Raw genomic sequence first — 12,807 nt, forward strand, 5'->3', positions numbered from 1 at the left:
GCTGGTAATTTGGCTAACCCTATGGTTTTGAGATGGAATATTTTCATTCATGCAATTCTCATTTACCACCAAGTTAAGAGATGTTTTAACATTTTCATTAGTATTATTATTAGAAACAGGTGGATCATAGAGATCATTATTTCCATATGAACCCTCGAAAATACTTTGTTTACTCGTTAAGTTTGGCTGGAGTGTGGAGCTATCATTTTTCGAGGTATTGAACTGAACTATAGCAACTCCCACTTGATTTTCACGTGGTGGGATAGGGCATGCAATGCTATTTCCCCTCTTGAGTCAATCACACTCATTCAGCCCTGATAGAGTCTCATATCTGTTTCCCAAAGGCCAACCCCATTCGTTAACTGGGGCCATTATTCCTCGTCATACTGGCCCCGGGGTCTTAGGAAATGTTACATTTTGTTGTTCGCCATAAAAGAATTTTAAAGTGAAGGGAACAACAGTCCCACTTCTTTGTGGCGGAAGTACATTGATCAGCACATTAGGTAGAACAGCCGGATGGGAAAAAGTCACTGCTACACAGTCTCCTTTAAATTGTTTTGGTCTATTCCCAATCCAGGTAACCCTTTTCACTGCCTTAATTTCACCCGCTAATTGCTGTTTCCCTCCAGGCGCCATCTGCATGTTCCCTGTGAGCCAATGCAGCGCCTTACTGGTCAATGAAGCTGAAGTTTCCAATTGACCTTTCACCAGGGGTGGGACATTAGCTAACACCAGTACCACAGGAGAAGCTTCTTCTATAAAATGAAGTGGATCTGATTCTTGGCGTATTGCAGGCGTGGTATTGGGTATTATTAAACCACCGTCTGTTGCATCAGGGCGATTGTTAGAGCTTAGTTGGTCCTGAGCCAGATGGTTGCATGGCATCGCACCACCCTCCTCCATTGTTGTACTCCCAGGATTTTCTTCGGTTGCCTGGGCTGCTTTTGTCACTAGTGTTGCCAATTTATCAACCTCGTCCATTACCTTAGTCTGTGTTGCGCCCATTTTTTTTTATTTCAGTGGATAGTTTATCAATCTTAGCGACCAGAGGCTTAATGATAGTTTTAATTTTGGAATCAATCATATCAGCTATCTTGAGAAGCAGTTCATCGTCCAAAAAGCATTTGGCACTGTCAGCCCCATACTCCGTACTTCTAGCCTTGGTTTTCCCTGGAGGAGATGCCCTTTTCTTCCTTAGACCCGATCGTACGCCTGTTCGTTTTGGCTGAGTTCTTCTGGTGGTTCTTACAGGTCGAGTTTCCTCTTCAGAGGAGGAAGAGAGGTCATCATCGGTAATTTGGGCACACATCTCACGATCAAAACTGATATTTTTTTCTAGATCATTTGCAGCAGGATTTTCCAGGTCAACTACCAGGGCATTAATCAATATCACCTATGTAAGAGTTATTAACTATCTGATCAAAGGGAGCATCCAACAGTGGAACTTCTGCCTGTAAAGATAGTGGAGTTGGGCTCAGGAGTTGAAGATCAGGAGACTGACTTAATCCCAGTGACTGTCTTCTGTTACTGTTTATTTTTGTAACCACTTGGACCAGATAGTTATCCATTGTTTTGGTGGGAATTGACACTAGTTTTTTAGGCATAATGGACATTCAATAAATAGGTACACTTGAGAGGGATATATCAAGTCACAAATGCTGCTGGAACGTGCAATGGAGAGAAGAAGGGTACAAGGCTCAATTTTAGCTTCCAATTGCAGTAGCAAATTAGTAGATAAATACCTTACTTCAAGTGCAGGGGGTGTGGCCCAGTCCAGTCGCGGCCAGTCTCGGACTGTCTAAGACTGTCCGCCCTTTGTCCGGGCTTCGTCCGGCGCGCCCCGCGCGCGTCCTCGTGGGACGATGGCTCTGACGCTGTTTTATGCGCCTCCTGGCGCGCTGGCTAGTCGCGTGCACGATTCCCCCGTGGGATCCTGGGGATTGCAGTCTCTACCGTCCGACCGACGGAGCCAAGCCCGGCCGTTCGTTTACACCAATGAGGGGCGGAGCCAAGCCCGGCCGCTGAACAGGAAACTGGAGGCACAGCTAGGAGTCCAATGGCGGGTAACAAAGAAAGTCGGGGAACTCTGCCCCTGACGCTGTTTTATGCGCCTCCTGGCGCGCTGGCTAGTCGCGTGCACGATTCCCCCGTGGGATCCTGGGGATTGCAGTCTCTACCGTCCGACCGGCGGAGCCAAGCCCGGCCGGTCGTTTACACCAATGGGGGGGCGGAGCCAAGCCCGGCCGCTGAACGGGAAACTGGAGGCACAGCTAGGAGTCCAATGGCGGGTAACAAAGAAAGTCGGGGAACTCTGCCCCTGACGCTGTTTTATGCGCCTCCTGGCGCGCTGGCTAGTCGCGTGCACGATTCCCCCGTGGGATCCTGGGGATTGCAGTCTCTACCGTCCGACCGGCGGAGCCAAGCCCGGCCGGTCGTTTACACCAATGGGGGGGCGGAGCCAAGCCCGGCCGCTGAACGGGAAACTGGAGGCACAGCTAGGAGTCCAATGGCGGGTAACAAAGAAAAACACTCCATATCTGTACTTATCACTTTCGAGAAAACACATTGCATATTAAAACATTTTTTTAGCCCCTTGCTTATGTGTGTGTTATCCGTATTGCAACCACCTGCTGATCGTCCCCTCATTGCAGTACATGAGAAAGTAGCCCAATTTTTTATTCTTGAGAATTGCTGGATTTGTAGAAAGTTATCCAGAGACCCCAGCGACCCCATTGGCCTATATGGGACACCTGTGCCTATACAGAATTACGCACAAGGATAGTAATGCCTTTTATCAAATGTAACTTTGGATTGTGGAGATGGAAGGATTGGATGATACCAAGCTGTACCTTACTGCCAAATATGTAAGACCAATTCCATGCGTCACCTAGGGTTGAAAACATTGCAGAGGACAATGCATTTTCTGTGTGTATAAAGCATCATGTTTTAGAATGTAACCCACCTTCCTGATACTTAAGATATTTAGAAAGTAGCAAGTGTCTTAACATATTGGAATTTGATGATACCACGGGTAATTGGAATATAAGGGACAGACAGTAAGTAGGAACTGGATAGCAAAGGTACAAGGAGAACAAATTAAATATACTTTACGTCTGAAACTGTCGTAATGAAGTGTGTAGCTGAGCTGACGCATGGAGAGGAGTGTGAGGATGGTGATAGCTGCCCAATCCAATACCTACCTTGTGTAGAGTGGTCCCTGTATGTACAGTTCAAACCACATAGAATATGGGGCTATGAAGGGAGCTACCTCGGGAGGTACAAAAGCAGGTAGTCAGGCACTTATGAAGCCAAAGAGTTCAGCGAGTCAACCACAAAGCAGGCCCTGTGGAAGGAAAATACATATGAACTTCATCATGCAATAAGGCCTTCAGCACCCACAATACACTTTTCTTAAGGTAACAATTAACTTGGATCGGGATGGTGGACAGATTTTGGAGGGCAGGGGATTTAATTAGAACCCTTGCTAAAACCTGATGATACAACCAGACATGTTTATTCCCTCAGTTTTTGTTTAAATAGTGTCTGATGTTATGATTGTGCTCAAAGCATTAAGAAAATAAAACAAAGCTAGGGCCGATATCGGAAGAACGTTTCCCGACCTGCTTATCCCTAAATTACTGAGACTTGTAGAGCACATTGCAGAAGATGGGCAGATACCTCCGACAATGCGAGAGGCTGTCATCATAGCGCTCCTTAAACCTGGTATACCTCCGGAGGATTGTGCCTCCCACCGACCGCTATCGCTTATCAATGTTGACACGAAGATCTTCGCAAAAATCATCGCTAATCGTATCAGCCCACTGATACCGACGCTCGTGGCCCCTGAGCAGGCGGGATTCGTCCCCAACCGCACTTTGACCTATAATTTACGCACAGTGTTTGCAACATTTCAGCACACACAACAGGAAGTATCGGCGGTAGCGGTCTTCCTGGACATGGAAAAGGAGTTTGATTCCGTCGAATGGCCTTTTCTGCGTGCGGTGTTACAACGCATGGGTGTTGGGGAACTTTTCCTACAATTACTGAACACGCTCTATACATCTCAGACGGCGCGAGTCCGCATAGGTGCGTTCACGACGGAACCCTTCAATATCGGACGTGGCACTAGACAGGGATGCCCCCTTTCTCCCCTCTTCTATGCATTGGTCGTGGAGCCCCTTGCGTGTGCTCTACGAGAGTACCACGGACACCGCGGTATCCGCTTCCCCGGGTACAATTTGATAGTGTCCACGTACGCTGAGGACACGTTGCTCTATGTGCGAGACCCGGAGACTAACCTCTTGCGGGTGTTGAGAGAAGTGGTCTTGTTTGGTTCGCTGTCTGGGATTGGCGTGAACTGGAACAAAACTGTTATGTTCCCACTCACCCCAGCCACGAGCAGGGTGGACTCGGACTACCCTATACAATGGACCAATGACTCGGTCAGATATCTGGGCATATGGCTCCACACAGACGCGGAGGTGGTCCTACGAGAAAACTATTGCGTGGCTATCTCCAAACTTGAAGATGATGTAGAAAAATGGATTAACCTTCCTCTCTCAGTGATGGGTCGCATATCACTGCTGAAAATGATCGTACTCCCCCGTTTTCTGTTTCTATTTAGCAACATCCCCATGGTATTGTCTAGTGCGTTTTTCAGACAGTTGCACACTTTGGTGTTACGACTGGTTTGGGCTGGTAAGCAACCGAGAGTGGCGTGGGATATCCTTATACGTCCTTATGAGGACGGGAGCCTGCAGGCCCCGGACCTGGAATTATATTATCGTGCCGCTCAGGGCGCTCACGCGTATGGATGGATGCACGGCCCTCCAAACGCTCCTCACGTACTGATGGAGGGAATAGTGGCTGACCCTACTCCGTTGCCGGCACTTATGGATCAGCCCCGAGATAGACGTACGGGTTTATTAGACTCGTTTAATGCTGTGACACACGCCTGGCACTATCTTAAGGATGCACAGGTTTGCTCGCTGCTGTATGCACCGGGGGCCAGACTGGAGTGGTGCTCGAGGCTGGGACCATGCAGAGATAGGAGTATTCTGTCATCACTTGCAAAGTTAAACTTAACTACCATGGGTGATCTGTTTATCAATGGCATGGCTCGCATGTGGGAAGAAGTGGTTGTGGGAGATGGACCAAGCGCTCGATTCCAGTTCCACCGGGTGAGACTAGCTCTCAGGGCCTTATTGGGGGAGGACATGGAGGAACCACCAACGATACTAGCGTACGAATATGTAGTCACGGCTAAGTCTCCAGCTCATCTAATATCGCGACTTTATCGTGTCACACCGGGGGAGAAAACAACGCATTATGCAAAACCCATATTAGCGTGGCAGACAGATATAGGGACTGATCTTCCCGAGGACAAATGGAGATATTGTTATCCCTTAACGGCCGACATCGGCTGTTGCATTTTAAATTCCTTAATAGGGTGTATTATACACCCGAGCGCCTGTTCCGATTTGGACTGCGCGATGCTCCCAACTGCGAAATGTGCTCAGAGCAAGCTGCTGATTTTTTACACCTTGCCTGGCTGTGCCCGAAGATTGCGGATTTCTGGCACGAGGTCTACACTGAGGTGAATAGGGTCACTGACTTATCGCTGCCCCCCTCACCGCTGCTTGCATTACTAGGTTACTCTAAAGATGTTGCCCCCGAGTTTCGCAGACTGGTGGATATGGCTTTCCTTGTGGACAGGCGCTGCGTAGCGATCACCTGGATGAAAGGGCCTACCCCGACACTGGTCAGATGGTCCGGGGACATGCTATATTGTTGTACGCAAACGGGATTGTACAGTGAGTTATTACCCCCTCGTAACCGCCCAAAGAACTACTGGGCACTATACCTGGAGAGGAGGTCTGTGGCGGACGATGGTGACTCTGGGGACACGTGTTCAGAACTGGGGTGGACGGCGCCACACCGCAGCGCGATGGTGCTGTGACAGAATAGACATAATAAATGGACTGACATCGGCGTTAAGCGGGAGTGTTCGAATATTGACAAAAATTGTAGCCTAACACAATGCCTTGAGATGCCATGATTCACACTCTTGATTGCAATTCTTTTTTGGTACCAATGAACTGTAGGGTGGGGGGTGGGTGGCTATGATGGAGGGAAGTACGCTGATGACGGTTATGGTGCCTTCACTGTGGGGTTTCGACGTGCGAGGGAATGAAATATGTGCCTGATGAATGCTATTGATGTTACTGAGAACGATGCGCATATGCCAAACTGTAACATTACTATTCTTCTGATATAAATGTCAGCGCTTTTGCCAATTGTATGTAAATTTTTGAATTGCTAATAATTTTTTTTTTTATTAAAAAATTAAAAAAAACAAAGCAATGTTTCTGCTACATATGCTCTTTGGGGCTCTGGAGAGTTATAATGTTCTAACAAATCACAGTACATTATATTATTACTGCCTTTCTGTATTATATCTTACTAGCATTGTGCCTTCTCTGTCGTTTGTCAAGGTTAAAGTGTAATAAAGTACCCCTACTGTGCATTTGTAGATGTGGTGGTATGCGAGAACTGGACCTTTCATCCTTGTTGATCTATACATTGGCACTTTAAATAGCCCGCTGTGACCCCAATTGCATGCTGCCCAGTATTTTCAGGGTGCCAACTCCGCACCGGTTATTGCCAGTGATGTGGAGTAACAACCCACCACTATTTTGCAATTATGAGTTAAAGTCCACAGAATGGGCTGGGCAGAACCGGATTTTCCACGCGGAATGCTGGATGGTATTCCCTTTTCCATGAGGTTTAATGCACTCATTTACCACCTGATCCAAGCAGGGGGTAAACGTGTGCAGGGTAGTATTTTAGGTGGAGATGGAGGGGGGGAGAGAAGGGTGAAGGAAGGAGAGAAGAATGTTAGCTGGTAGATTGGAGCATGGAATGCTCCCCCCCGCCCCCTGTGCCTTGTCTAAGGTTTGAGCATCGATCATGTAAGAAGTTCAGGCTCAATGCAGCCTTTTTTCCACAGTAATTTTATCTGCTGGATTTTCCAGTTGGTGAAATCTGATTTGTTGTTCTCTCAACCAGTAAATCTGCGTGCAGGAGCACTGGACCACTTATAATTGTGTAGAGCGTAATTCCACACTGAAATTCCACTCCGTACAATTCAGGGCCTGTCTTTTATGGACACTTCACAAGTCGAAGGATCAGTCAGTGAGTGTGCAACACACTGCAACGCAAAATGCAATGAACAACAAACAAAGCCTTCTCTACCGGTAAATGGTTTATGGATGATCTTAGTGGTTGAAGTGTGTAAGATCTATTTGGAACGACAATTCAAATTGTTTAAAATTTTATAATAATAGTTGCCATACATTTTGTTTTAAAAAAAAATCTGTTCCAGGATATATAACGTAGACCTTTGGGTTCCTCTGGCTGAAAGGGAAGGGCAGGGAACTCTTATGCGGCAAAAGAAGAAACAACCCTTCTGGGGAGGATGCCTGCTACCTGAAAGAAATGTATATGTGTGCAATTGGTAATTAGCAAATGTGAAGGCAACAATGTATGGCTTTAATTGATTGCGTCATTTGAGGCTTCATGGTGGCTAAAACGTTTTATTTTTGAGAGCTAATGTAAGGGTTAAATCATCTATGCCCTTGATTGTGTTTGTTTAATGAAAACTTATAAAAAGAGGTCTCCACTAGGTACAGTTTGATTGTGTATTACTAACAAAATATATATTTGAACACAGTTGTTTTATCTTAAAAACTAAGGCCCAGACTATCAAAAATGATGCTCAACTGCTCAAAAAATCTACTAACAACAGTAGAGAGGGTTTTGTGCCAAAGAATAATGCCACTTTGAAGCAGGAGTTAAAAAGGAAAAATGCAGAGGAGGAGCTACGCTTAGCAACCAAGATGGCCGCTTAGGCTCCCGGCTCCGCCGACCTCCGGTCCCCCCCCGCCGGATAATCCTGCTACTAATCCTGAATTTACACCCTGCCTCCGGGCGTGTGAACTGCTGTGCTGTACTTTGGAGCGATCCCGGGACTTTTACCAGCTTGGTGGACGGAGTTATGTCGAGTTTCAGTTTGGGGTCTACACCAGCTTGTGAGCCGGGGACTCGAGTACTGGCCCAGCTGGGTTCCAGTTGAACAACATCGGCCGTGGGTGATCGACAGGTCCGGTCTTTGGATGTGGAGAACTTTCTAAGCCCGATTTTGACGGCGGTTGTCGATCTGGCCTAAAATCAACGGAGGGTTGACGAGGCACGATTGTGGCTGTGGGCGGAGGTCCCTGACCCGGAGACCCAGTTTGCCGCCACTGGTTTTTGCTGGGTCGGGGTCTTCGCTTGCGGTAGCGGAGCGTGGATTGTGGCCTTGGTACGCCCTGTGTCTCCCTCCGTGACAGTCTGTCCCAATTTTGCGCATTCCCCCGGGGATGACCGGGTCTCTGGGGGACGCGATTATGGTCGACTCGGAACGAAATGCGGCGGGACGGACTGAGTCTGAACCGTCGATGCGGACTGTACTGGCAGCTATCGGGGCACTACATTCCCATGTGGAGTCCATTGTCCACAAAATGATAGCGGTCACATATGGACATGGGTATGAGAGACCGGACCCTGATTCACTGCAATATCCTGATCGGCCTATACCAACCACGGAGGTCCATGTAACGGAAACGGGCCCTGTGCCACGAGGGGTGTCGGAGCTTCATGTCAGTGTGATTGCCGACGGCCGTGAATTCGGTTCTCTCTACGGATTGCCGAGCCCACCATCGTTGCTCACTGTGTGTGGATTAATTGGTGCTTCCTTTCCGGATACTCTTGGTGGGAACTGTCTATGGGACGAAACAGCGTTTTTCCCCTATCCGACACCTTTTTCACGATCGCAGAGACAACGACGTCGGGAGCTCATGGCGGTGAGGGAAATCGTCGATGTCGATGGAGTTCCCAGTGACTCTAAAACTTTGCCTCACCTCGGAAGGAACTTTACTGAACTGTTTCTGCATTTTGACTATCCTGCGGAGGCGACAGTCTGTCCGGAAGGGGCTTGCACGGCTTATCGGAAAGGTCAAGGATGAGACTGATTGTTGGGGCTTGGCATCGTGGGCTTGCTGAAGTGGGATTCGCTACCATTGTGTTTACGGGAGGTCGGGTGGTGTTTACTGTTTCCCCTGTTTCGTTTTATATCGCTTCTTAATAGAGTTGTAGGTTTTATCCTGTGGGATTCTTGGTTCTGGCGAGGGGGAGGTGGGACTGGGGGCCCGTACTGAGGTGTCCTCCTCCACTTTTTCTACTTTTAGTACCTAGCTAGATGGGGCGACAGGCACACTGCTAGTTGGGGACAGGCGTAAGCCGTATGCAGGGGTGCAGGGTGGGGGGAGGGGTGTTCGTCTTGTTAGTGTTTGTAATTTTTATGTTTGAAATCCTTTAGTATCCTGATATAGGTGGTCTTATTGAGGCGCAAATTGGTGTTTTGGGTGGATGGGTTCTGGTGGGGGTATTATTAGCATAAATTAGCCAACTGAAGCGTCATCTGTTATGGTATTCGGGATGCGGCTGTAGTCTCGAACCTTCTTACTGCTGCGCCCCCCCCACCCCCTTCTACTCTGGACTGCTGTTAAATGTTTATCCTGTTTCCTGGGGAGGTGGGGTTGGTGGTTGGCATTTGTTTGATTATCCTGAATGTCATACGGCCGCATACCGATGTATCTTGTGAGTATGCTTTATTTATAGTCCTCCATCCATTACGCCTTGTATGTATATTTCTTATCCTTTCATTCCGCGATGTAAGATACCTGTTATTGGTTTTTCTATGTTTTTCTCAATAAAAAGATGTTTAAAAAAAAAAAAAGGAAAAATGCTTTTATTTCACCAAACTTTTTCCACTTTGCATGTGTGCTGCACTGGACAGCACACATGCAAAATGAGTTTTATAGTTTGTCTAAGTATACTATTTTTTATTCTAAGGGCACCCTTCACCACAAACCCTGTGCTAGACTCACACAGATACCTTTGCACTATGGCGCAAAGCTGTAGCATGGCGCCTGGAAGCATAATTGTGCGCCACCACTAGGGAGAGAACATGTGTTTGCCATATCTTTATAGATATGGAACTTTCCTGCTTTCTCCCTCTGACGCAACGCAGCCCAGCAACTTTGGGTACTGCGTTGTCTTGTGTGAAGGTTTTCCTAATCTGGGCCCGAATGTCTTGTCACATTTTGTGGCAGGCTTATACTTTGCGTTATATAACTATAAATGCACATGTCACTATTCCCCAGTTAACCAACCAGGATTCTGTTCTGCACTGATTACACACATAGACCTAAGAGTGAGCACATTAACCAAGTGAGCTTTCATTAAATAAAATAATGTATTTTCCACTGTTTACTTCAACTTGCATTTATTTTTCACTTAAGGTTTCTGCAGTATATTTTATATGTTTTTTACCTGAAGGAGAAAAGCCAACTAAATCGTTGTAGAATATTTTGATCCTTTTAATAACATCTCTGGCCCATCCCCATACCTCAGGATTACAATTCCCGTACCTTTTCTGCGGCTGAAGAATGGTGCGTGTTCTGGACGCTCCAATAGCCCGACCTAAAACGCATGAAAGTGTGGGTGCGGGGAGGTGGCTGAAACCCCTATAACGCAATGTGCTTTGCGCCACCTGGGCACAGGCTTATGTGAATCCTTGTACTGAAACAGCAGAAGGTGCCACTGGGCAGGACTGAGGTTAGCCAGCAGAGCCACATGGGCGTTGGTCCCAATGTTGCTGACATAAAGTAGGGGTGCTGCAGGCCGGGGCTTTACGCACATGCCGGGACACACTGTGGACACCATTGTTGGGATAAAATGGTGGGAGTCTATGAGGACGAAATAGTAGCGGTGGAACCGCGTATGGGTCGCAGTGTGGCTATGGGAGATTCCGTCGCACTCGTATTGCTCTTAAAGTATTCTAACAGTAAAAATTGTTACTTAAATATTCTTCGATGTTTGGGTCTGTGGGTTTTCGCCTCCTGCCCTTATGCGGACAAATGTTTGAGAAACTGAAGAATGCCCTATCCAGCGGGATAGGGTCTTACCCACAGGCACTCACTCAGCGAGATCAATCGCTTTTCACAATAATATAGTCACTCATTAACGTTTTCAAACTCAATTTATTTTCCAAAGAGTTTATGAGTTTACTGTTACGTTGGGTTCCGTATTTAATTCAGTTTGTTCAGATTTGTAATTCCATACATTCATTACATTCAAACGTTTTTCTTTAAACGATCACAGGCTGTATATTCCTCTATGCATTTCGGGACCAGACCTTCGTCAGGGGGTGTTCCCTGTCGTCCTTCAGACGTGTCTTCGTGTTGTGTGCCAAGTAACATGGGCTTGCCAAACACAAGATGGAGGTGCTTTGGTGAATGTGGGCCCCATTATCAGGTGAGCGCACGTGGAAATGAGGTGCATCAGCAGACACACACACGTGGGCCCGAGTTCTGGAGCAGGGCGGTGTGCCACCAGCCGGGAGGCCGGTGTATATCTACAGCTCCCTGTGGGTCTCAGTGATCTGGAAAGGACAGGCTAAGATGTATCGACAGAGCTGCTCTGGGCCCCAAGGACTGAAAAAGCGCGGCGTTTTGGGTATACCGACATAGCTGCATGTCGATCCCAGCGCTGGAATATCAGAGGGCTGTCGATGGGGTTGCATGTGTGTGGCTCACGGGTCTTATCTGCCTTTCATTTCTCTGTTTCTAAGTTCCAGAGTTGTTTTTGGAGGGTACGGGCGAGGGGAGGGCTCGCGCGCAGGAATGTGTTTGCCCCATGCCTGGTGATGAGATCATCTTCTAGGCTTATCTGCACCTGCCTGGCTTCTCAGTAACTACGACTGATGAAAGATATTTATTTACCCGGATGGGTGAGGTGACCCACAATGCCATCCCTGTGATCCTGGGCTAACACAGGACAGGGCCTAGCCCCATGCCCCCTCCCCTGCCGGCACTTCGACTATCAGTGGGAGACAATCCCCCTCCTTCCTCGTCTACATGATTAAATCTTCACCAGGCCTGCATCCCTCTCTTACTGGGAGGGCCCATTGTGAGCGGCATCCGGGGGGTCTGAACGTGGGAGTAGAAAGCGCGAGCTTTCACTTTGTTATCAGGTCGGGGGAATTGTATTTTATTTATTTTATTTTGGTATGTGTATAGCGCACTGTCTGCAACCCTGCGGGCACCCTGGCGCTGGGGAAGAAGCGCCGAGGCCTCGTAGGGGTCATTAGTGTGCCAATGAACTGTGGGAGTAGAAAGAGGTGTCAAGTTCAACCTGAGGCAGAGCATGGAACTGCCGCACATCATTCTTGGGTGCAGCTACGCACGAGGCAGCCAAAGGTGGCTTACTGATAGGCCAATCTCAGGTGCTTCCTAGTGGCACTGGGGGTTGAACTCATTCAGAATCATTATACTTGAACCTCAGATTTGTTCTAGGTTCTCATCTTGTAGCGCTCTGTATGGAATGTTTTTGATTCACATCTTACACAGAGCTGGGCCTGCAGAAGAGTCGGTCTTTGCTCAGATGGCGCCCTGGACCGAAACAGATTCGGCGCCTTGGCTGCTGCTATAGTCACTAACGCATGAAGCAACAGAGGGTCCCATTTCTATTCACAGGCCTGTTGCTACCTCACACAAACACTACCTCTGAACACAAACATATTTGCTTCTTCCCAACCAACCTTCATTGCCTACATCTTACCTCCTGGTGACAAGGTGGTGGTGGGCTAATGGGGCCCGATTCACAGAACTAAATTAAGACAAAATCCTAAACTTACTACCATTT

Source organism: Lissotriton helveticus, chromosome 3_1, assembly GCF_964261635.1.
Source record: "Lissotriton helveticus chromosome 3_1, aLisHel1.1, whole genome shotgun sequence".
Lineage (NCBI taxonomy): Eukaryota > Metazoa > Chordata > Amphibia > Caudata > Salamandridae > Lissotriton > Lissotriton helveticus.